The sequence below is a fragment of the Trichechus manatus genome, unplaced genomic scaffold (assembly GCF_000243295.1).
Source record: "Trichechus manatus latirostris isolate Lorelei unplaced genomic scaffold, TriManLat1.0 scaffold00487, whole genome shotgun sequence".
NCBI lineage: Eukaryota > Metazoa > Chordata > Mammalia > Sirenia > Trichechidae > Trichechus > Trichechus manatus.
In genome coordinates, this window is record NW_004444423.1 from 75,511 (window position 1) to 99,863 (window position 24,353).

General features: G+C 42.3%; 3 non-coding genes across 3 annotated transcripts; 1 reads left to right on the forward strand and 2 right to left on the reverse strand.

Annotated features, from left to right (window-relative positions):
- The first annotated feature begins 11,029 nt into the window (after positions 1–11,029).
- On the forward strand, positions 11,030–11,111 carry TRNAS-AGA (transfer RNA serine (anticodon AGA)). The gene has a single exon. It is a non-coding gene; the product is annotated as a tRNA-Ser (tRNA).
- Positions 11,112–13,096: 1,985 nt separating this feature from the next.
- TRNAA-AGC (transfer RNA alanine (anticodon AGC)) lies at positions 13,097–13,168 on the reverse strand. The gene has a single exon. It is a non-coding gene; the product is annotated as a tRNA-Ala (tRNA).
- Positions 13,169–17,439: 4,271 nt separating this feature from the next.
- Positions 17,440–17,512, reverse strand: TRNAR-CCG (transfer RNA arginine (anticodon CCG)). Its single transcript has one exon. It is a non-coding gene; the product is annotated as a tRNA-Arg (tRNA).
- Between the last annotated feature and the right edge of the window lie 6,841 nt (positions 17,513–24,353).

A 24,353-nucleotide genomic window follows, 5' to 3' on the forward strand; every position in this document is an offset into this window, starting at 1 on the left:
TCCCTTACCATGGTCTTTGCTTTTCCTCGTGTCTTGTCTGCTTGGCATATATAGGTCTTTGCTTTGGAAGCTGGTGCCCCTGTCTTGCTGATGCCCTAAGTATAGGCTTACCATGTTTATTGGGTAATCCATCCCTGGTTCCATAGGTCTAAACTCAAGATGTTGGCGGAGATGCATTCTTTCTGGAGACTCTGGTGGAGAATTCATTCCTTGATTTTTCTGGCTTCCACAGGCCACCCACATTCTTTGACTCACGGCTGTATCACTCTGACCTCTGCTTCCTTTGTCTCATTTCCTTTCCTGACTCTGGCCCGCCTGTCTCCTTCTTATAAGGACCTTGTGATTATACTGGGTCCACCCTGAAAATCTAGATTAATTTTTCCACTGCAACGTCCTTAACTTAAGCAAATCTGCAAAGTCCCTTTTGCCATGTAAGGTAACATATTCACAGCATTTGGATATCACGAAATGGATATCTTTGTTGGGGCATTATTACACCTACCACAGTCTGCCCTCTTGTCTCAAAGATTCACATCTGTCCCCCATGCAAAAACATTTATTCCATCCCAACAGCTCCCCAAATCTCGATTCATTACAGCATCAACTCAAAGTCCAAAGTCTCATCTAAATCTCATCAGCTCAAAAGTCTTAAATCTTACCATCTAAATTCTCTAAATTAGGTATGGGTGAGGCTCTGGGTATAATCCATCCCGAGACACAATTCCCCTCTATATGTGAATCTGTGAAATTCAAGGAACAAGTTACCTGCTCCCAAAAATACAGTGGTGGGACAGATATAAGATAATAGTTATAGACATTCCAATTAAAAAAGGGATGAAAGGGAAAGAAAAAAAAACGAGTCACTGGTCCCAAGAAATGTCTAAATCCAGCCAAGCAAATGTTGGCTTTCAAGGCCTGGAATTAATGCTCTGTGGTTTGATGGCTCTGCCATAAGAGTCATCCTCTCAGAGTCATCCTTCTATTTTCACGAAAGGTAGCATGTGTTTTCAGCTGAGTAGTTTTGGCAGCCTGTTTCCTGTCCGTAGAATATTAGGAGTGTGAGACAGGGATTGAGGGGTATGATTTATTGAGGGAGTCATCTTCATGAAGGGAAAGGGAAAGTAGCTAAGCAGTAATGTGTTCTCAGGTGAGGTCTAGATTTGGCCCGACCCATGTGACAGAAGTGCTGGGGGGTAAATCGAATAGGGTTGTCCTTGAGTCAAGGGGTTTGGACTTTTGCACCTTCCACCTTCTCCAGTCCGTCATTGGCTGCTGCTGGGAATGGAGTGGTGGCATAATCTACTAGGAGTCTTCAAACCAAGGGCAAGTCACTGGAGAAGGTCACAGAGATAAACCATTGCAGTGGCTGTAAAAAGAAAGTGGACAAATAAAAGAAGTTGGTAGGGGTACTAAGATCATGCACTATTGTAAAACGATTAGATGAGTGGAAGATATTTTAGGTTTGTAATTTTACAACTGAAATGCGAATGTCGTATATAGCAGCTCTTAATTTAGGAAAAAGAACAGATTTTTTTTACTTGCTAGTATAAATCATGTATTTTATTTTAATGCTTGGGACTTTTATCTGTAGATTTTGGATAATAGTGTTGTTGAAAGGATTAAGTACTTGGCACAAAACAATTGTTCAATAATAAAATAAAGAGGATAAGGATAAAAATGTGGACCCTAGGTGGTGAATTAGGTTTGTGCTGGACTACTAGGCCAAAGGTTGGAGGTTCCAACTCACCCAGCAATTTCGGAAGGCCTGATGATCTGCTTTCATAAAGATTACAGTCAAGAAAACCCTATGATGCAGTTCTACTCTGTAACACATGGAGTTGGAATTGACTTCTTGGCAACTAACAACAACAACAACAATGATTAAAAACAACAATGATAGTTGTCTTAGTCGTCTAGTGCTGCTGTAACAGAAATACCACAAGTGGATGGCTTTAACAAACAGAAGTTTATTCTCTCACAGTCTAGTAGGCTAGAAGTCCAAATTCAGGGCATCAGCTCCAGGACAAGGCTTTCTCTGTCATTCTGGAGGAAGGTCCTTGTCATCAGTCTTCCCCTGGACTAGAAGCTTCTCAGCACAAGAATGCCGGGTCCAAAGGACGCGCGCTGCTCCTGGCGCTGCTTTCTTGGTGGTTTGAGGTCCCCCTGTCTCTCTGCTTACTTCTCTCTTTTATATCTCAAAAGAGATTGGCTCAAGACATAATCCAATCTTGTAGATTGAGTCCTACCTTGTTAACATAACTGCTGCCTATCCCACCTCATTAACATTATAGAGGTAGGATTTGCAACTCGTAGAAAAATCACATCAGATGACAAAATGGTGGACAATCACACAATACTGGAAATCATGGCCTAGCCAAATTGATACACATATTTGAGAGGGACACAATTCAATCCATGACAATCGTGAACGTTAATGATTGCTGATTTATGTGCCAGATATCTTTCTAAAGTATTTTATGTATAGTTACTCATTAAGTCCTCCCTTCAACTCTATTACATAGGTTGATTACTATTGCCATTTCACATATTGGATATTGAGGCCCAGTGAGCTAAAGCAGCTTATCAAAGTTCCCTTCGCTATTAAGGAGAGAAGCTGAGGGATGAATACAGGCGGTGTGACCTTGTTCAACACTGTCTCACTCAAAACGAGCAAGGTGAGGTCTAGACATAGTTGGGGGATAATTTTCTAACTACGAGCAGCCCCAGGTTACCAAGGTCCAACTTACATACAACCTGCAGTTACTAACCATCCCCTGTAAAGCCTATTATATTAAAAATTTCAGGTACATACAATGGTTCATAATAACAAACAGGTACTACTTCTGGATTTGCATCAAAATATTATTATTACTACTGTATTATTATGTTAAAGACGTTTTAGTGTATCTGGAAATGTTTAATTTTTTTACACATAGGAAAGTACACTACATACTGTATTCTATACAAAGAGAAACATTGGACTAACTGACATTAGATATGAACCATACCTAACCGTTCCAATTTACGTACAAATTTGTTTCTACCTTACTTAGTAAGAGAAGTCCAATGTACTGGCATGTCAAATTGATACAAAAGTTTCTAATGCTCACAGTCAGGTAAAAAACAGTTCCTAGACAGGCACCAGTCTGCAGACCACGATTGGAACAGCACTAACGGGATCGCCATGAGTCAAAATCAACCTGACAGCACCAAAGAACAACAACAACAACGAGGACATACGATGTACTGGAGGTGGAGCCCTGACGGTGAGTGGTTAACAGACCAGCTGCTATCTGAAAGGCGGGCTGTTCAAATCTACCAGCTGCTCCCTGAAAATCCTATGGGGCAGTTCTACTCTGTCTCATAGGGTCACTCTGAGTCAGAATTCACTTGATGGCAATGGATTTGGCTTTTTTTGGGAGGTAAGAAAATATCCAAGGAAATCTTTCCCTTGTTTTCTGTTTAAACTGAGGCTAGATTCACATAGAGTGAAATGCCTAAAACTTAAAAGTATTAGTTTGATGACTAATACATATGTATACACCATGGAACCAACATCCAGACCAAGATAAAGAAATTTTCACCTCCCAGGAGCTCCCTTGTAACTCATCCCAATTAATTCCAATCTTCGGAGCTCTACTAGCTTAGATTAGTTTTTTCTGTGCTTTGAAATAGAATAAATGAAATTATATAGTATGTGCTGCTCGTTTGAGTATGGATTCTTTCACTTACTTTGTTTTTCATTAGGTGAATCCATACTGTCTCTAGTAGCAGTATTTCTTATTGCTCTGTCGTATTCCATCGTATGAATTCTGGACATCAGGCTTTTTTCATTCATTTCACTGTTGTTATACATTTGAAATAGCTAATGCCGCTATGAACATTCTTGTACATGTCTTTCAAGGGCAATAAGCATGCATTTACCTAGGGTCTAATTGCAGCTGTGCAGTTTCTAGGTTGTAGATTGTATGTATATTTTGCTTGAGGCAATATTTCCAAATAGTGTACCAATGTGGGCATACCAGTGGACAGCCTCATCAGTAATGTATGAAAGTTTCAGTTCCAAATCCTCAGAGACACTTGATATCATCAGTTATTTTAACTAAAGCAATTTTGGTGAAAGGTAGTATTATTTCATTGTGTTTATTAATTTGCATTTAAATATATTCTTTAGTGAAGTCTTTACTCTTTCTCCTTGAGGTTCAGTCTTTTTTCTTGGTGTTCTCATAGGAGTTCTTCGTATATTCCACATAAGAGTCCTTTGTCAAATGTAAGTATTGAAATATCTTCTCCTAGACCGTTGTTAATCCTCTCTACTTAAGGAGAAGGGGGCTTAAAAAACTTTGTAAGAAGAGAAAAAAGGAAAACGTGGATAGAGAAAAAAGTTGAAAAAACAAGAGAAAGTTCCATCATACATCTGTCCCGGTCGTTGCAGGAAAAAAATGGACAAGGCAGTTTACTAAGGTGGAAACCTTGGAGGGGTATAGTGGGGTGGAAAGTCCTAGGAGCAGAAAGTGTTTCTTGGGTCTGCAATCTCTTTACATATTTCCTGCTATAGTTTAGACGTTTAGAAATAGCGAGATTTCAAACAGTGGATTTTCTCTCTGGTCAACTATTGGATCTGCCAAAACCCCTTAGAAATATGGCTAATATTTCAAGGAGGAGCTTCAAGACGTTTCTGCCCTGAGAGAGGTGTGGCTCAATAGGAGAGTGTCCTTTCCTTGAGAGGGTTCGAAACCATACACATTCGCCTGCATTTTACAATTCCCAACAGTTCCGTACTTTCCTCCTTTTAAAAACACGTTTTGTGTGCTCATAGTTATTAAACACTGTCCGACGGATTGCTTTGAAATGTTTCCCCGTTTACTCTCCCTGTGGCTCCTCACCACCCAGGGCGCCTGTGTCAGCCCAAGGAAGACAAGGAAAAAGGAAGGAAACAGAAAACAGAACTGGCTTGCCCAGGATTTCCTCAATTAGAAGCAAGAAGCCCGCCACCACATTAACCTGCTCCCCAGTCCTCTGTTCTCTTGTCCAGTGTCGTTGAAGAGCAGGACAGAAAAAGAAGGACTGAAGAGAAAAAGAGCAGACGCGATCATTTCATTTGAAATTCCCTTAGTTTTCCGAGCAGTGTTTGGAGCGAGAAAGAGCCAGAGGTTACCAAGCTGAAAAGCATCGCCCTGTTTTACCTATTGCTGCCGTTTGGCGCCCTCCTCGTCCTTTACCAACCCATCCACGGTCTCGGAAAATTGGATCCCGTTTTTAAACACGGATGGCAGTGGAGACTTTCTAATTTTACCCGAGTGAGCGCATAATGTAGGGTAAATTAAGACTAAATATTTGAAAACACAACAGCCATAATACTACTTTTGAACGAACGACTAAAGCGAATATTTACAGGTTGCCGAAAGAGCTTAGTTGGGCAAGCGTTAGCGTGAAGATATTAAAGGTCACTGGTTCGGTCCCGGGTTTCGGAAACTTATGCTAATTTTGCATAATTACTTTCTTAAAAAACATTTGCATTCCCAGGCTTTGGATTCTAATAGAACTGAATACTACAGCTATCCATCGCAGAACTATTGAAAAAAGCAAAACAAACAAACAAGGAACTTTGTTGGTGCAGTCTTTAAGCTTTCCACTAGTACCAAAAGGTCGGTGGTTCCAACCCGTCGGCTGCTCAGGGAGACAAATCCGTGGCGGTCAGCTTCGGTGAAGACTTACAGCCTTGGAAACTGCATAGGGCACCTGCACCCTGTCCTAGTGGGTCGCTATGAGTCGGAATCGACTGGACGGCAGTGGGTTTGTTTTGGTTTGGTTCTGAGGTCTTCCAAGAAGTGTTAACTGACACTTTGCATATTTTATTTAAAATTTTAACCATAAGGAACTGAAATTTAGTGAGGAAATCTAGGAACTGATGGAGCAAGGAATTCCAATATGATAATGCTGTTGCACTTATGATTCTTTTCTGTTCTGATATTACGCATCACGTGTGTAGGAACGGTGGGGGCATGGGATGTTTTTAATCACAAGAAATGTTTAAAAATCCTGTTGAAAAAGAGTCACTACACTATATGAGGAAGGTCCTCACGTGGGCAAATGGTTGCGCTCGCTAACCTAATGGTAACCGAAAGGTTGGCGGTTGGAATTTAGCCAGCTGCACGGTGGAAGAAAAGGCCTGGCAATCCGCTTGCTTAAAAATTGTTGTTGGTTGCTATCCAGGCGATTCTGACTCAGGCTGACCCCATGTGGTGACCCCACGTGTGGGCTGGAATCTTAAATGAAGCATCTTCAGGTTAGCAGTCAAGTGCAGTTGTGCCCCTGGTCATCTGTAAAGATGAAACCAAAAACCCAAAACCATTGCGGTGGAGTCGATGCCGACTCACAGCTGCCATCTTTCCCCGTAGACTGCCTTTTTTATCCCGCATAGCCGCGTTCGTTCGAACCGCCAACCTTTTGGTTAGCCGTTCAGCGTTTACCAACCAGGGCAGCTCCGTACAGATTACAGCCAAAGAACCTTACGGAGCAGTTCTATCCTGTAACACTTGGGGTCTCCATCCATGAGTTGGAATCGATTTGACCACAACGGAAGAATACCCATCCAGCACCAACAGTGAATTTCTTACCTTCCCTCGTTCCAATTTTGTGTTTTCCTTCTGTCTCCCACAGTGACAGCGCTGGTTTCCAACAGCCTCAGTACGTGTACTTATTTTCTGAAGCTTAAAATTTACACGAACTAATATCAGAATTGCTACACTGATAGCATTATTTAGAAAAAAATAGTTACTTAGAGTTTAATATTTGCTTTCCATTCTTCTTGTCTTACAATGAGGACAAAGCACTATGGAAAACATTTACTTGAATCTGTTCTTTTTTTCCTCCAATTTGGATAAGTTATTCTTTCAATTGATTTGTTTCTATTTGTATTTAATTTTAAAGCATTTTCACAAACACTTGAGTTCGTTATATTTAATTATTTGCCTCTGTAAAACATTAATATGTTTCCAAGAGTCAAAAGAATATACAAAGTTGTATTCAGATAAGTTCCAAGAGAATGTTGTATCCCAGGATTTACCCAGGTGATGGAAGCAGGCTCTGGGAAATCGGCTGGAAGACCATGGACCAGGAACAATACCTTTCTTTTTCTAGCACTGAAGTATCCTTCTCTAGGTGTGTCTGTGTCCAAGAGAGTGCAGTGTAGGGAGTTTGGAAACAGTGGAATTGAGCATAAAGTGATTTTTATCTTGACTTAATCCTCAAAAACTCAGAGAATAGTCATGAAGATGCCTCTGAAAAAGCAGGCTTATCCGGGGCTACACCTCTGTGGTAGAATGCGTGCTTAGCATGCACAAAGCCTTCGGTTCAATACCCAGCAGTTTCATTGTTCTTGCCTTGCATAGCAGGCTCAAAGATCTTCTTACTCTCAGAAACTGACTTCATTCTTGAGTTGTTTCGGCCTTGGTGTTTCTTCATAACTAACTCATTGGGACAATGGTGCTCACTTAAAGTTATTTCTTGTCATTTCTATTATCCACACACTGCTCCGAGCACTCTCAACAAGCACTGGTATATAGGACACTGTCTGCACCGCCCAAAGACTAAGCAGTCCGTTTACGAGGGTTTGGGGGAAAGTTGGGTGTTAAGAGGCTAGAGAACCTGAAAGAAGAAAAATCTGATCTAGCGCTTGGGAAAAAATCAATGTTCCTTCTCTAGGATGGAGAACCCGGGACTCTCAAATAATGTCAGGCAAACAGGAATTCATTCCTGCCAAAGAAGAGAGCCATTTCTTTGTCTCTTCTCCTCTGGCATGTTCTAAAACTTTGAGAAGTAGATGTTTAATCCACGTTTAGGCTGAGGAGGCAAAGACTCGCTGCCAAGTCTCCTCTGCCTCTCATTCACGCACATGGATATGGAGGAGACAGAAGTCATTGAAGTGCATAGCAACGTCTGTCCATCTGTCCTGAACTCAGTCTCTGGGTGGTTGGGAGAGTTCCACCTCTTGAAGAGGCTGCAGAAGAAGAAGTGGAGCACAAATCCTAAACACTCAGGGGGTCAAAAGAGGAGAGCACAGACACATTAACCCAAAGACCTAGGGTAAGGTCTACATTGTTTCAGGATAGTTGCCACATCCTTGTGGAACGACTCTACATTTCCTTATAAATATTTTCAATTATTGATCCTGAGAATAATAATAACAATCTTGATGAATCAATGTGGATTTGATCATACAATCCAGAATATGAACTAAAAGGATTTTTGTGTTTTGACCTAAACTAGGAGAAAATCTTGAGGAGGGACCTTATAGAGGAAGGCTTGAAGGTGAGGAAAAGGGTAGTTTCTCCGTAGGAAAGGGGGGATCAGTTATGGTAGATGAGGTGAGAAGCCGAAAGACCTGGAGGTCTTTTATAATGCATCTTCCCCTTTTCTCTTCTCTCCAAAAACTGTAATTATCCACCTCCTACCAGTCTATCACAGGCCATCCCTAAGCCAATTTTGAGGTCATCTACTTGACTTGCAAGGGACTAACCTACATTTCCTCTGGGGCTATACTAGGACTGAGGAAAAGGTGGCTGAGTATGTAGTTATTACCGATTTATGGAATCTCTGAATTTCTGTGGACACATTTCCCCTCTTTAGACTCCTTTTGAGCTAAGGACAGAATGTGAAGAGTAAGGAGCCAGATAGAATTTCTTTAGGAAAAAGTTGGGTTTCGATGGGCTTCATTAAAGAGTTAGAAATACATGCAGCAAACAAATGAGAACTTTCTTTTTTATTATCTATATATCAAGCAAAGCCTAGTAAACTGCCTCAGTCACAGTGGCGTTTAATCTCAAAGCTGACTGCCCATCCGCCTTCTACTCTCAACACCGCTCCCACCATATCCACGCACGAAAATCGTGAAATCCCTGCAGCTCCCGCTGAAGCCACCAATACCAACGACGTTTGAATTGCAAACAAAAATTCCGTCTCACATGTGCCCTCCACAGTGCTCAAACTCTACCCCGTGAAGGAAAGTAGTGAATCGCTCCCAAAGGCAGGGCAGTCTTGGGCAAAACGAACCGAATCCTCTTCCGTCACAAGCCTGCTTCTCTTTTTCTTGCCCTTTTCCTGTCCCTTTTCTCCTTCTTTCCTTCATTTCACCCCACCGCACCTTTCTCTCTCCATCAGCTGATGCTCCTCTCTCTCCTTCCTCTTCCCTCTTGTGCACTCCAGTAACGTTTTCACAGTAGTTCAGCGCGCTCCTAGTCCCGTACTTGCCCATTTTAATCTCTGTATTGAGATTCACAAGTAGTTGATGTTTATTTACCGTATCAACTTGATAATTTCTTTCCTCCCCTGATACGCCCAGCATAACATCTACACCGCAGAGGCGGAACGGAGCGTTTCTTCTTTATTTTCCGTTCTCTTTATTTTTTTCAGTCACGCCCGAGACCAGTTTTTACACCACAACTCTCTGGCGCGTATACATACTACTTGTCTTCTGGTTTCGCTAGTCTTCTTAACCTTGTTTCCCACATGTAAATTAGAGTTACAAATAAATAATATTAATTTTACTTCCCTGTTTACTTAATGGAGTCCCTTACTGGTGCAAATGATTAACACGCTGGTCTGATAACCAAGACGTGGGATGTTGGAATCCACCCAGAAGCGCTGCTAACAAAGCCTGGACCAACTGCATCTGAAAAAAATCAGTCATTGGAAACCCTACAGAGAGCGATTGTACTCTGACACACACGGAGTCACCATTCATCAGAATCAACTCGAAGGCAACTGGTTTGTTTGGTTGTTTTTCGTTGTTGTTGATTTGTTTTATTTTAGCTAGTAATGGTAAATTATAAATACAGAAAGCAAGCTTGATTAAGATTAATATCATTCTAAAATAACAAATTATAAAAGTAAATAATCATATTTCCTCAGATTTGTATATTATTCTGGGTGCTAGGTATCAAATCAATCTCACAGTATCATAAACGGCAACATAGTTCTAGTGCTTGATGATTAAGTGGCCAGCACCACATTCCACTCATCCAATTCCTGAAATTGTTTCTACTTTATTTAATAGGAAGAGTCCAATATCCTAGCACAGTTAAATTGATACAAAAGTTTCTAATGCCCACAGACAGGTAAAACACAGTTCTCAGAAGGCACCAATCTGCAGACCACAATTTGAACAGCGCTACTGAAGGGACAGGATGTACTGGAGGTGAGAAGATATCCAAGGAAATCTTTCTCTCTCCTTTCTGTTTAAATTGGGGCTTAGTTCACAGAGTAAAATGCATAAAGCTTAATTATTCAGCTTGATGAGTTATTACATATGTATATCTCCTATAACCAACATCCAGACTAAGAAAAAGAATTTTTTCAGCTCGAAGAAGCTCTCTTGTATCTATCCCAATCAATTCCAATCTTCTGACGGCTACCACCATTTTCCTGTACTTTCAAGTACTATAAATGGAACCATACAGTATGTGCTCATTTGAGAAGAGATTTTCACTTAATATGTTTTTAGTTAGATACGTCCATATCGTTGCTCGTAGCAGTAGCTCTTTTTTGTTGCTGTCATATTTCATTGTATCAATACGGTATATCACAATTTTTGATTCATTTTGCTGTTGGTGTACATACAAAACAACTAAGGCTGTCACGAACCTTTGTTACGTATCTTCCAACAGCAATACTCATTCCTCTTTCTTGGGTCTAAACGCAGCTGTGGAGTTTCAGGGGTATAGGTTATATGTATCTAGCTTTAGGCCATGTTTCTAAATCGTGTACAAGTGTGGATGTGCCAGCTGACAATGTCATCAGCAACATATGAAAGTTTCCGTTGTTCCAGATCATCAGCAACACTTGATATTTTCTGTTCTGTTAAGCCATTTTGGTGGAGTATTATTTCAGTGTGTTTTTAATTTGCATTTTCTTTATAATTAATGACGTCCAGCTGTTGCACCCCACCAGACCAGTTGCGGGAATGGCTGCGAGGGGCACAGGTTAGATTCCGGAAGGGGACTGGGGAAAGGCAGTAAGGAAATCAGTGGTAGTCGTGGCCGAGTGGTTAAGGCGATGGACTAGAAATCCATTGGGGTTTCCCCACGCAGGTTCGAATCCTGCCGACTACGGACTATTTGGAGACCTGGTGCTGCATTGGTTAAGAGCGGCTCCTTGGCCACCGTAAGTGGCGGTTTTACCCTCCACTGTAGGGTCGCTGTTAGCTATGACTAGAAGTAGATTTTTTTTTAATGCCCCGTGTGAGCGGAGCCGAGCTCTTTGGCGGAGCTGCCTGGCCCTTCATGATGAGAGATTTTTTGAGGCACTTCTCTCTCCCCATGTAGTTGATAGTTTGGGCGATGAAGAAATGGCCCGCAGTGTCAAAAGCTTTCTCCAGGACCTTGCCAGGGGAATCTAGGACTCCATCTGGACTATCTATACCATCTCAAAGCTGGAGGCTCGGATACTGCAAAAGCGGGACGAAGAGCGTCAAAGAAGGACAAGGAGTGTCCTGACGCAGAGGAGACCCCAGAGCGTACAGCAAAGCAAGAGAGCGAGCCACGTATTGTCGGGAGAATGGAGCTGCTGGAGGTGACCAAGCAGAAAAGCTTCTTCCTGTTTTACCTGTTCCTCCCCTTTGTCGCCCCCCTCCTGCACTACCAACCCATCCACTGTCTCAGAAAATTGAAATTTATTGTCAGACATGGACAGTAAAGGAGAACATATAATTTTGGTGAGTGGGTGGAGAATATTGATATGTTAAGATTAGGTATTTACAAACACAAGGGCCTTGCAAATAAAAAGTAACATTTTGAAAGAATGGCTAAAACAGGTACTTTCAGGCAGTTGAAATAGCTTCGTTGCGATAGCGTTGGTCTCAGTGTCTACAGCTCTGTGTTTCAATCCTGGCTTTGGGTAGTTGTGTCTCTTTTCTGAAATTACCATGATCCCATTGATTATAGAATCGTTACATCCCAAGGCTTGGGATTCTAATAGAGCGGAGTATGGGACGGCAAAAGCTGGAACCTGTGGAAGGCAGAAACCTGTCATAGAAGGAAAACTCAAATATTTTCCACTACAAGGAACCATAGAAAATGATAACACCGCACTCTGTCAAAGGCAGAAAACTTGCGAGACCAAGAAAAACAAGGCAGTCCCGTGGAGTCTGGCCTGCAACAGAGGAGTGTGTAAAAAAGGTTACATTAATATCTATATAATCTCTCGCTACAATTTTTACTGATGTTTTCAACGCCAGTCAAGTTGTGCACATACATGTTTTTATCATTCTCTCCTTTATTTACACATTCCTGAGGTCTTCCATGAAATGTCAACGGACGTTTTGCATCTTTTGTTTTTCTTGTTTTTAACTGACAACAGATAACAATTTATTTATAATGATAATAGTAATTTAAAAAAAAACTAAACTCATTGCCATCCAGTCCATTCCGACTCATACCATCTAACAGGACAGAGTAAAACGGCACCGTAGGGTTTCCAAGGAGCGACTGGTGAATTCTTGGTTGGCAGCCGAGCTCTTAACCACTAGGCCACCAGACTCAGGTAATAACAGCAATTATATGTTGGTTGATTATAGCTTAAGGCTAAACAAAATGTATGACAACAATGCTACAAGTGATGGGAGGCAAGGGTCCAGAATACTCATTAGTATCTGTTCTGCTCGTGAAGTGACATAATGTTATTCAGAAGTGGACTTGGATTAGTTGTAGATGTATATTGCAAAAATCTAGGGTGACCAGTACCGAAATTTTAAAATGAAGTGTAGCTGATATGCTGAGAGGAGAGAGAATGCAGTCTGTCCTTTTCGTCGCTACTTCTCAATAACAATGAAAAATTGCAGCAGAGTGCTGTGAGCAGATCGTGAGTGAGCACTTTGTTTTACTCCAGTTCGTTCCTGACTGTATTGTGCTTAGGCAGTCACGTTGGAAGGCCCAAGGATTGTCAAGGACCGTGGTCCAAGTGAGTAAGTATGAAGCTATTTACCCTCTGTGTGAGTAGGAAAAACACAAGATATTCACAAAGAGAAAAGTGGGAAAAGTCGAAACAAACTTGTCAATATTCTGTTGTGAGTGGGGAAGGAAAAAACCACATGGACACATGGAAGTGCTGGGGATTGAACCCAGGGCCTCATGCATGCTAAGCATGCGCTCTACCACTGAGCTACACCCCCTTGGTACGTGCTATCCTCAAGACTATTACATAATACAGACTTACACCATTGTCTGCAGGTGGTTTAAATCTTAAGCTTCGACGGGTCAAAATTCATTACATGCAATTCTTCTGTTCCTGAATCGGATCCTGCCTCGCAGTCTGCCAAGAGAAGGAAAAAAAACAAAAAAACAAAAAACAAACAAACCACATTCCAGACCAAATGACTCTGGGGTCTCCCAGCAGTCATTGGCTTCTTCAAGGACTGCTTTCAGCCAACTGCCTCAGTGTCAGTCAGTTGCAGTCCACCACGAGGGAGAGTCCCAGGATTGAACATTCTTGTAGGTTTTCTGATTTTCTTCTTGAAAAGTCTTGTCTGCCTATGAAGCTTGCAGAAAGACACAAAAGATAATGCAGGCGAATACAAAGACGCGTTCCGTGAGTGCTGCGAGGGAGTCAAGATCCAGGTGGGGAGACAAGACTAGGGGCTAATTAATTCACAGTATTTGACAGGATCGAAGAGCGACAAGTACATGTCTCAAACAGTCACGCTCCTGCAAATGGCTGCGTCCAGCACCTGGATTTGGAAACGTGGCGATAGCTTTGTCTCCGCGATGCGGTAGCGCTGGTTTTGAAGAGGCGGAGGTCAGAAGGGAGCGGAGAAAGGTGGACGTCCCTGTCGTTAAAATGTCTCTTTTAGATCAAATTATTTTCTTAATGAGGAAAGCAAAGGAGAAGCAGTTTATGGGCTAGGCACAGCCTTCAAAACAAATTCACTCTTCATAAATTTTCCCTAAGCCTGCAGAAGTCTGCAAATCTATAAGGTCGCTATGAGTCGGAATCGACTCGATGGCAAACGGTTTTTTTACTTGGAGGCGCAAAAAGTAGACGCTTCCCAAGGTTAAGCACATATGTGGTGAGACTGTTAATCCAGATATGATGGAGAAAATCCAAATCTTTTTGGATGGAAGGGATGGGTGCCCGGAATCTATTGTTTAAGTTACTACTGTGTTAGGAAGACACCTGTCTGGGAACTAAAATGAGAGGAGGAGGGGGCGCAAGGGAGGGGGTGAATAGGAGAGAGTGGCGGGTTTTATGGCAGGGGACCTGAGGAAGCTGAGTGCAGGGGAGAAGAAGCAGCAGAGGAGTCAATGGCAGAGAGAAGAGCAATAGGGTTTGGAAATGGATCTCTAAGGACAGGTAGGATAGGGACCAGCGCGCAGGTCGAAAGTGACCAAGTTCCCTTCTTTACTGTGCTTTCTGCAGGCCCTGGGGAAGGGAGAAGCTAAAGTAAGTGCTTTCAAAGCGTATGTCCCACAAAACGATAGGATTCGCTTCGTCCAAAATTTCATGTCTGAGAGCGTCTCGCTGCTCTTTCCATCGCGGAGCATTTTGAAAGGGGGCGTGTGGTTGAGTGTGTGTAGAGTAGCAGTTGTTGGTAGAGGAGGCTTTGGGAGAAGCCACAGGGAGGCCGCGTTGGCCAGATCCCTCCTGCTAGCACAACGGCGTTGAATTTAGAAGCAAAATCCCTCGACGGCTTTGGGCAAGAATATCTCGTATTTGCAGCAACTGGTTTTTAGCGTCTTTGGGCTTCATATTCAAGGGAAAGAATGAGAAAGAAAGGTTAAGCAGCGGCCGAGTCTTTCGAGTTTGAATAGACCCTTACCGAACCCATCAAACTCCTGGACAACTCAGTACACCAGGTCCCTAGTTTGAAGGTCTAGGATTCACAACCCTGTTCTGGTGTAGATACTTCCAGTTTTCCCATACTTATAATTCATACACAAAAGGCTACTGAGTCCAGCTTTCTCCTGGAGCAGCTCTGGGAATATTTACAGTGCATTTTACTACTGAAATACTCTCTTCTCTCCAGGGGAGTCTGAAGTGGAAAGTTAGACTGGCAACATTATTTGAGAGCTGCTCATTCAATGTGCCCAGCAACATTATTCTCTGTCCTACTGTCGAATGAGCAGAATAAGGGTGTAAGGGTTGAAAAGGAAGGCACAGGGTAGAGAGTTCAAGGTCGATGATGCAATTTAGATTTGGAAATTTGGAGAGCAGGATAGAAGGTGGAATGTTTTTAGGAAGATTCCCAGGTCTCTGGAAAAGGAGGAGTGGGCTTTACCACTTGTTGTTAGGTAGTTTTCTTTTTCTTTGGGGGCGTTGGATAGGGTTTGAAAGGGGGGAGAAGGAGTTTGATTTGGGACTTCATTTATTTAGGATACTTACGAACTTAAGGAGCAAATTCATATTAATGTTTAATAAGCATGGTGATTCCTGAGACTAGAATGTTACAAAGATTTCTTACCCGGAGGTTTTTATAAAGCATGTGGCTGTAGAGGAGTGAGTCTCTGCACAGAGGTAGAGTGAGCCCTGAAGAGAGTCTGTTGTAATTTGAAGATCTGGAGCTCCTTAAAGGTATTCGTTGAAAACCAAGGGAAAAACTTTGCTTTTAGAGTGATCTTGGACTCTGTAGTTCATACTGATTACCATTATCTTCCTGGAATTTCTAAGAGATCTAATAAGCAGCAGCTCCCAGGTGAAATGACTTGTATCTCTTCTTTGCCAACTTCTGCCCCAGTAAGAATCTTCTCCATGTTCACAGGAATCCCATGAAGTCTCCTTATAACTTGGGATGACTCTATTTTTCTAACAGAACTTGCCTCCCAGCTGACCCAGAAGGCAGCTCATCATAGCAATTGAATGTGAGAAAAGTAAAGGGAAGTGAAAGTCTCCTTGAAGGAGAGCATCAGACAGATGTCAGACACAAAGATATGCAGTCAGTCACTTGAGTATGGGCAGAATGATAGAGTAGGGATTAATTTGGCTCCCGGTCTGGAGAAGCACAATTAGGGTAGATTTGGGGTAACTGAAAGTCATTGGTTTATATTGTAGCTAGAGAAATCTGGATTCCAAATATACCCTTGTAAGTTCCTGATATGGAGGGATGCAGGGATACATTCTTGTTAAATCAGGTTGTACTTGAAAGTCTCAAAAGCGTATTTTATATATTATTTGTGAGAAGGTCCAATCTGCTGTACAAAGCACTGTTTGAACATATCCTCAAAGGAGGGACTGTGGTAAGAGTTCATAAAATATAGGATTTTATGAGGTATTAAAGATTGAACTTAGTAGGAAAAAAATACATATGGTCTCTGTGTTCTATTCAGCAAATTCAAAACATTTAAATTGTATGTATAATCCTTGTAGTTCCTGCGAAGAATGTAAGGCAATGAGTTTTGGAAGGATTCTCAGAAGTGCAGGTATGGAGAACTGTTTTGAAGGTAGAGTTATATATTATGCTCTGCGTTGTACAGACTTCATTTGCATACATGATCTCCTTTGATTTTTATGAAAGCTTTTTAATATAATCATTATTGGTCTTGCTTTACAGGTATGGAGAGGATATACAATTTGCCCTGTTTCACTGATTTATTAATGGATGAGGGTTAAGACACAAACAAGATTGTACGTTTGCAAATCTTGAGTTCTTTCCTTATAATTCCATGCCATGCTTCTCTCTCTTTCACACACACACACACACACACACACACACACACACCACATGTAGGATTTCCCTCTGTGTCAGGCCCTGTATCCATCGTATGACAAAATCATAAATGTAATTAGACAGTAACGAAATCAATAAGATTATCATCAATTACCTAGTTCTGCTCACAACCCTTCTTAGTCTAAGACTGATTTTAGGAATTTAGTTGTTATTGGCTTAATGAAGTTCTAGCATCCATGTAGGATCTCTGGCAGAAGAACCATAACCCTCACATCCTGGGTCAGCTTCCAGAAGTTATATCAGATAGCTCTTATCATTCCTGTAATTTGGAATAAGAAGAGACAGGAGGAGGGGGAGGAAGGGAGTAACCATGAAGGGCCTGGAATTGATGGATAAGATAAGGCATCTTATACAAAGTAACGAGAAAGGAACATAGTGAGAACTTGTGATTCAAAATTGTTTGCAATTAGAGTAAGATTCACTAATATCTTGAAGAAAAGAAATAAACACCCACTGAAACCTTGAGAACTCATTACAAAGAAGTCATAAACTTAAGAGGACAGGATGATAATCATTAGTGGGTGTGTGGTTTTCTCTCGTGTCTTTTTGCGACTTGGCCCATTTTAGGTTTCCAAAACCTCTTTAACGCTAATTATTGATTTGTGAAAAAAGAATAAAAAGAATCGTAGCTTACATCACTTCTCCCCTCCAGCAACACCTCAGGAACCAGGCCCTGAAAATCATTTCGGAAAATTCCTACTTGTTGTGCAACAAGAGGTAAGCGACCACGGAGGGACTCGAACCCTCAATCTTCTAATCCGGAATCAGACGCCTTATCCATTAGGCCACGTGGCCACTCCACTTCTCTTGCTATACAAGTATATAAGTGAAAGTACTGAAAGGGAGCATTAGCTTTCTGTTTTCAAAGTTTTAATTTTGTAATTGGAGGAAACTTAAACAACATTCAAGAAATGAGTCAAATATCACCTGAAACCTCTGAAACAATTACTTAGAATTTATAAACTGTGAGATTGTGACAAGTGGGACCTATTTCTTCGAGGGCGCTTTGGTCTAAGTCACAGATAGTGATGACTCGTATGGGTGGAGAAATATGAGCTAAGAACTGAACGCTGCAATGAAGGGGTGCCCACGACAGCATGAAGGGAAGGAGCTCCAGAAGTTGTTATGTTCCGACCTTTTCCGCCTCAAAGATAAGATGGCCCTTACTCCGGGGAGAAAGATCTGGAAGCTCAAACAAAGGCCCCTCTTATCAGAAATGCCTACTTTTAAAGCCAGGAAAATATTTTATTATAATCTATTCATAATATAGGTTTGAACAACTTGATCGTCTACCAAGAAATAGAAGAATCACCCGATACGGAGGTGAAACGAGGTAGTGGGTCCCAAACCTCCCTGGGAGCGTGGTCCCGATATCTGAAGTGCAGTTTGGAGACTTCCAGGCCACCTCAAACCAAGGAAGCCCTGGTGGCGTAGTGGTTAAGAGTTACAGCTGCGAACCAAACAGTCGGCAGTTTGAGTCCTCCAGGCCCTCCTTGGAAGCTCTATGGGGCAGTTCTACTCCGTCTTATATGGTCGCTGTGAGTCAGAATTAGTCAAAATTGACTTGACGGTGACGGTTTTGGCTTTCAAACGGAAAGAAGAGGGCCAGGAAAAAGTTTGGAGGGACGCTCGTCTCATTGAAATGCCAACTAACCCCCAGGTATTTTGCCTAAAAGTCCTTCCCTAGTTTCCCTGCGGATTGATCACAAAACAACCCAAGGAGATTTTGTGTGATCCACCCTCAACTATGTCTTGTACAGTGGTAGGGTAGGAGAGAGAAGAAATCCAGATTCCTAAAGCAAAGCAATTACAAATTCTCTTAGGTTTCACATAGTCTTGGTTTCTTGGAGGTGCCGAGTGATTTGGAAGAAGTAAACAATAGTTTTTACCCTTGTCCCAGGATGTCTTTGCTCCCCAGAGAAGTTAGTGTTTCTTTCACCCCCGAACTTCCCCATTTGTTCCCGGATCCCCTGTATAGTATTTTCTCCAGGCTTAGGTCAAAACTCACGAACTATCTTAGATCATACTCTGGATGGAATGTCTTAATGTGCACTAATTCATCGAGATAATTATCCTTTTCCTTTGAAGGTGAGCAGCAAACAGTGAAGACGTGAAGGAGGAAGAGAAAAAGGAAGAGACGAAGGAAGAAGAGGGGGAAGAGGAGAAAGAAAATGAAAAGGAGCGGCCCACAGACAGTAGAGAAGTTGCATCATGAACTTAAGCAAGCATAGAGATGCAGATTATACCCAGGCACCTTTGCTTCTCCACTATTATGGAACGTTCTCGTCGGTCTTCAGATTTTCCCTCCTTCAACTCTACTCCTCTGCCTTCCAAAGCTGCAGAAAGAGATACAAGACAATGCAGAGGGATACGAAGAGGAGTAGCATGAGTGTTGCTTTGAGAAAAATAGATACGGGGAGAAATAAGAAACAAAGGAATCAAATCACAACCATTGGCAAAAATGAAGCTTTCTGGGTCTAGCAATGTGGTCTGAAACCCGGCAGTGCTTTGTCTAGGCGCCTCAGCTTTGTTTCTGAAACTCTAAAGAGATAGAACACGAGACAGAAGGAAGCGAAATTCTCCTAGCGATTATATCTTTGAAACAGGAAGGTCTCTGAAAGGAGAAGAATTAAAAGAAAGCCACTTGGGACGTGAAGGGCTGTTGGCGTGATGGTTAAGAATTTGGCTGGTAAACAAAAGGGCAGCTGTTTGAACCCACCGGCTGCTCTTTGGAAACTCTACGGGTTATTTCCACTCTGTGCTATAAACTCGCAAGGTGCGGCATCTACCAGGTAGCAAAGGTTTACTTTTTTTTTTTTTTTTTTGGTTATTTGGGAAACACAATATGAAAGGTAAAACCAGTTGGCCTATATAAACTCTACCTCAGGCACTAGTAGCATTAGCATGAGGGAGCCTGGGTAGCTCAGTCGGTAGCACATTTAACCTTAAGGTCGAGGGTTCAGGTCCCCTTCCCGGCGTAATCCTCGTTTTACCCGAATTATTTCTTTTAGATGTCTGTTGAGATTCGGCTTCCACTTAGAGAAACTCATCCCGACATTTACTACAGGCGCTTCTTCTTTTTTATTTTTATTTTTTTAAAAATTTTATTGTACTTTAGGTGAGAGTTTATAGCTCAAGTTAGTTTCTCGTTCAAAAATTTATACACATTGTTTTGTGACATTGATGGCAATCCCCACAATGTGACAACATTCTTCCCCTTTACACCCCGGGTTCCCTGTGTCCATTCCCCCCGTTCCTGTCCCTTCCTGCCTTTTGGTCTTGCTTTTGGGCAGGAGTTGCCCATTTGGTCTGTATATTTGATTGAACTAAGAAGCACGATCCTCACGTGTGTTATTGTTTGTTTTATAGGCCCGCCTAATCTTTGAAATGTGGGCTTCCGAAGTGGTTTTGGTAGTTCTGAGTTAGCAGGGCGTCCAGGGGCCATAGTCTCTGGCGTTCCCCCAGTCTTTGTCAGACCAGTAAGAGATACACTCAAAAGTTCTATAAATTAAAGTGGAATAGTAAAAACAATGTTTAAGTAATGCATAAAAAATTTCTAGTAAGTCAGAGATCTCCATGTGTGTCCAATCGGAAGCTGAGCTTGTGATTGATCTCTATTCCTTGTTATGTTTCTTGAGGGAATTAAAATGAGGATACTTCAGTTTTTCCTAAGGTTAGAAATATGAGCTCGTCTTTTAAATTTTGTCTTCATATTGCTAAGCCTTTTCTAATCTGAGTGGTAGTATGCAAAGGCTTTGGGGGGTGAGAGAATGGAACTGATTTTGATACATTCCCCAAACACATGACTTCCACAGAAGGCAAAGTGTAGAACAATGGTAGACTATAGTTTCTACTGACTCCTTAACAGGTGTCTCTTTTGGAAATACTAGCAATTTATACAACTATTCTTATTCCCCATTCTCTTAGCTGGAAACTCTGGTGGTTTAGTGGTTAAGAACTACACCTGCTAACCATAAAGGTTGGCACGTTCGAATCCAAAAGGGCTCCTTGGAAACCCTATGGGGCAGTTCTACCCTGTCCTATAGGGTCACTATGAGTCGGAATCGACTTGACAGCAACAGGGTTTGCTTGTTTCCTATCTTAATTATCTAGTGCTGCTGTAACAGATATACCACAAGGGGATGGCTTTAACAAACAAAACTTCATTCTTTCACAGTCTAGAGGCTGGAAGTCTGAATTCAGGGTGCCAGCTCCAGGGGAATGCTTTCTCTCTCTGTCGGTTCTGGGAGGAAGGTCCTTGTCATCAATCTTTCCCTGGTCTAGAAGCTTCTCATCGCAGGGAGACACAGCATCCAAAGGATGAGCTCTGCTCCCAATGCTTCTTTGTTGGTGGCATGAGTTCCCTCTCCTCTCTGCTTGCTTCTTTCTCAACAAGAGGTTGACTCAAAATACAAACTAATCCTGTAGATTGAGTCCTGCCTTATTAACATAACTGCCTCTAAACCTGCCTCATTAACATCATAGAGATTAGGATTACAACGCATAAGATAATCACATCATTTCACAAAATGATGGACAACCACACAATACTGGGAATCATGGCCTAGTCAAGTTGACACACTTTTTGGGGGGGCACAATTAAATCTATAACATTCCACCCTTTGCCCTCTCTCCCTAATTCAAGTCCTTGCCAAATGTAAAACACATTCATCACATCACATCACCCTGGAAGTCTTAAACCTCCAACTCCAAATTCCCAAAATTCCTCTTCATCTCTGAAATGTAGAATACGTTTTCTGCTTCCAAAGTACAATGGAATGGTGGAACAGGTATGAGATAGACATTTCCATTACAAATGGGAGAAACTGGAGGTAAAGAAGAGATAAGAGGCACCAAGCAAGTCAGCAGAACACATTAGTTCTCAAGGCTTAAAAACAATCCTCTATTCTCTGAGACCATTTAGGCAATGGCCCTGTCCTCCAGAATCTGGGTGTTGGCCACACTGTCTGGATTCTGAGTGGAGGCCTCTCAGCCCTGGGCTTCAGCTCCACCATCCAGGCCAACTGGAACAGCAACTCTGCTCCTTCGCATTTGGGAGGCCCCATTTTCCTAGTCCATCTGAGTGGCAACCCTACCCCCTTGGGCCTGACAGACCTTGTTCTTCCACCAACTGGGCACGGCAGCCCCGCCCCCTCAGTTTTGGGCAGTGGATCTGTTTACTAGTCAAATTCTTTTGTTTACTAGCCAAATTCTTAACCATTACACCAACAGGCCTCCACTTCCCAAATGACTTCGTTTTAATTCTTCTACTGGCACTCATGAAAGGCAACCCCACACTCTGGAACTGAGTTGGTGAAGATCTGACTCTTTGAAACCTAGGAGGCTGTGGCCCCACCCTTTGAAATCCCAGAGGCCACGGCTCCACCCTTTGAGACCCCAGGGTTGTGGTCCTACCCTTTGAGACTGAGGCAGCTCTGCTTTCTGAGTTCCTTGTCTCTTCAACTTCTGCTTCCTGCTTCCTTGGCCTCCCGGCCGCTTGGGTCTCCTGGGCAAGCCTGGAGTCTGCCCTGCTTAGATAAGTGTTACAAAGCTGTTTAGCTCTACCGGCGTGTGCCTGGAGGTGCCCTACTCTGGATACCAAATGTCTTAGACTGGGTTCTCCAGAAAGGCAAAACCAGCGAAGCATATATATATATATATGTGTGTGTGTATATCGAGAGAGAGAACGAGATTTATCTCAAGGAAATGGCTCATGTGGTTGTAGAGGCTGTCAAGTCCCAAGCCTGTGGGTCAGGAGTCAGGCTGGAGGCTTCTCCTGACTCACCTAATTGCAGGGACTGATGAACCCCAAATCAGCAGGTCAGATGGCAGGCTGCTGGACCAAGTCCCAAGAACTGGAGTTCAGATGCTGACAAGCCAAGTGCAGGATCCAGAGAAGAGCAAAACCCAGGGAGCTTAGCCAGAAAGTCCACATATATTGGATGCAGCCATGCCCTCAAGGAAACTCCCTTTCAGTTGATTGGCTACTCATAGCAGATCCCATAATGGAGGTAATCACATTATATCAGATCTCACCATAGAGGTGATTACATCATTATACAACTGCCATACTACTTCATAACTGCCAAACCACTGAGAATCATGGCCCAGCCAAGGTGACACACAATCTTAAAAATCACAACCCCCTAAACACCTTTAGCCCCATCTCCCTCGGGCACCCTCGGTGAGGTGTTACCTTGTTGTTGTTAGCTACCTAAGGGTTCGAGTTGACTCAGACTCATGTGACCTTATGTACAACAGAAGGAAATATTTCTGGCCCTGCTTCATCCTCACAATGGCTGGCACATTCAAGTTCATTATTGTGTTTATTGTGCCAATCCATCTAATCAATGACCTCCCTCACCTTCGATGGCCCTCTACTTCACTAAACATGATGTCCTCCCCTAGAAATTGTTTCCTCCTAATGGCATGTCCAAAGCAAGTGAATAGGACAATATTCTGTTCTGATTCATAAGGTTTTCATTGGCTAATTTTGGAGGTAGATCACCAGGCCTTTCTTCATAGTCTGTCTTAGTCTAGAAGCTCCACTGAAAACTGTACACAATGGTTGACCCTAATGATATTTCAAATACCGGTGGTGTAGCTTCCAGCATCATAGCAACACACAAGACACCACAGTAGGAAAAACTGACAGACAGGTAGTATTACCTTTGCTGTTATGAACTCATTTAAAGAGTTTAGAACAAAACCTGAAGCTCAGTGAGGAAATGTAGAAGGTAAGAAATTTAAACCCGCTATTGGAATCCACTCGACGGCATTGCTTCTGCGATTTTACTTTAGCTTGGCGTTTTGGCTTAGAGGGTAGTGGGAAGTTGGTGGATGTATTGTCTGTAAACCTCCTGTGAACTTCCAGTTCATAGGGACCAAAATTACCTGTGCTTCGGAAACTGGGGATGAAACCTTGAAAATCTGTTAGTGGAATGCTTGCTCATCTAAGCTATTCCGGTGAACCTGAGAGCTGGCTCCCTACTCCAAATTATGTTTTAAATGTTCGTGTGGCAAAGGTTTAGCTAAGTGCCACCGTACTTTTGTTCAACACCTACCCATTTATTCACTCAGAAAAACTTGGGACCTAAGACCCAGTACCTGCTTCTTGGATTCAGTTCTCTGAGGCGGCAACTGAGGGAGAGCAGACAAGAGAGGCGTTAGGAAACCAGTGCTCTTCTGCCTTAGGCTACCTGGTGCTCCTAAGACCAAGGAAACACATGAAGTTTTTCTCGGAACTGCTTATTTTTTCTCATTTCTGATATTCTTTTTCTGTCCTGCTCTTTAATGATACTGCCAAATGGAACTCAAGTTAATGGATCCATTAATATGGTTGCTGAACTCATGCCTCGGGTACAAGATTCTGGTGATGGTGGTGGGGGGTGGGGTGGGTTTTTTTGCTTTCTTCCATTCTTCTTTGGTGCTTTGGGTGGCACTAAGGCCCTTGGGGGAGGAATCGTATAACTGTTAAAGGCAATTCATTGTACAATTTTCTTTTTTATTGTACTTCAGGTGAAGGTTTACAGAACAAATAGTTTCTCATGAAACAGTACTACATATATTGTTTTATGACATTGGTTAACAACCCCACAACATGTCAACCCACTAACTTCTCAACCTTTTTTTTTTT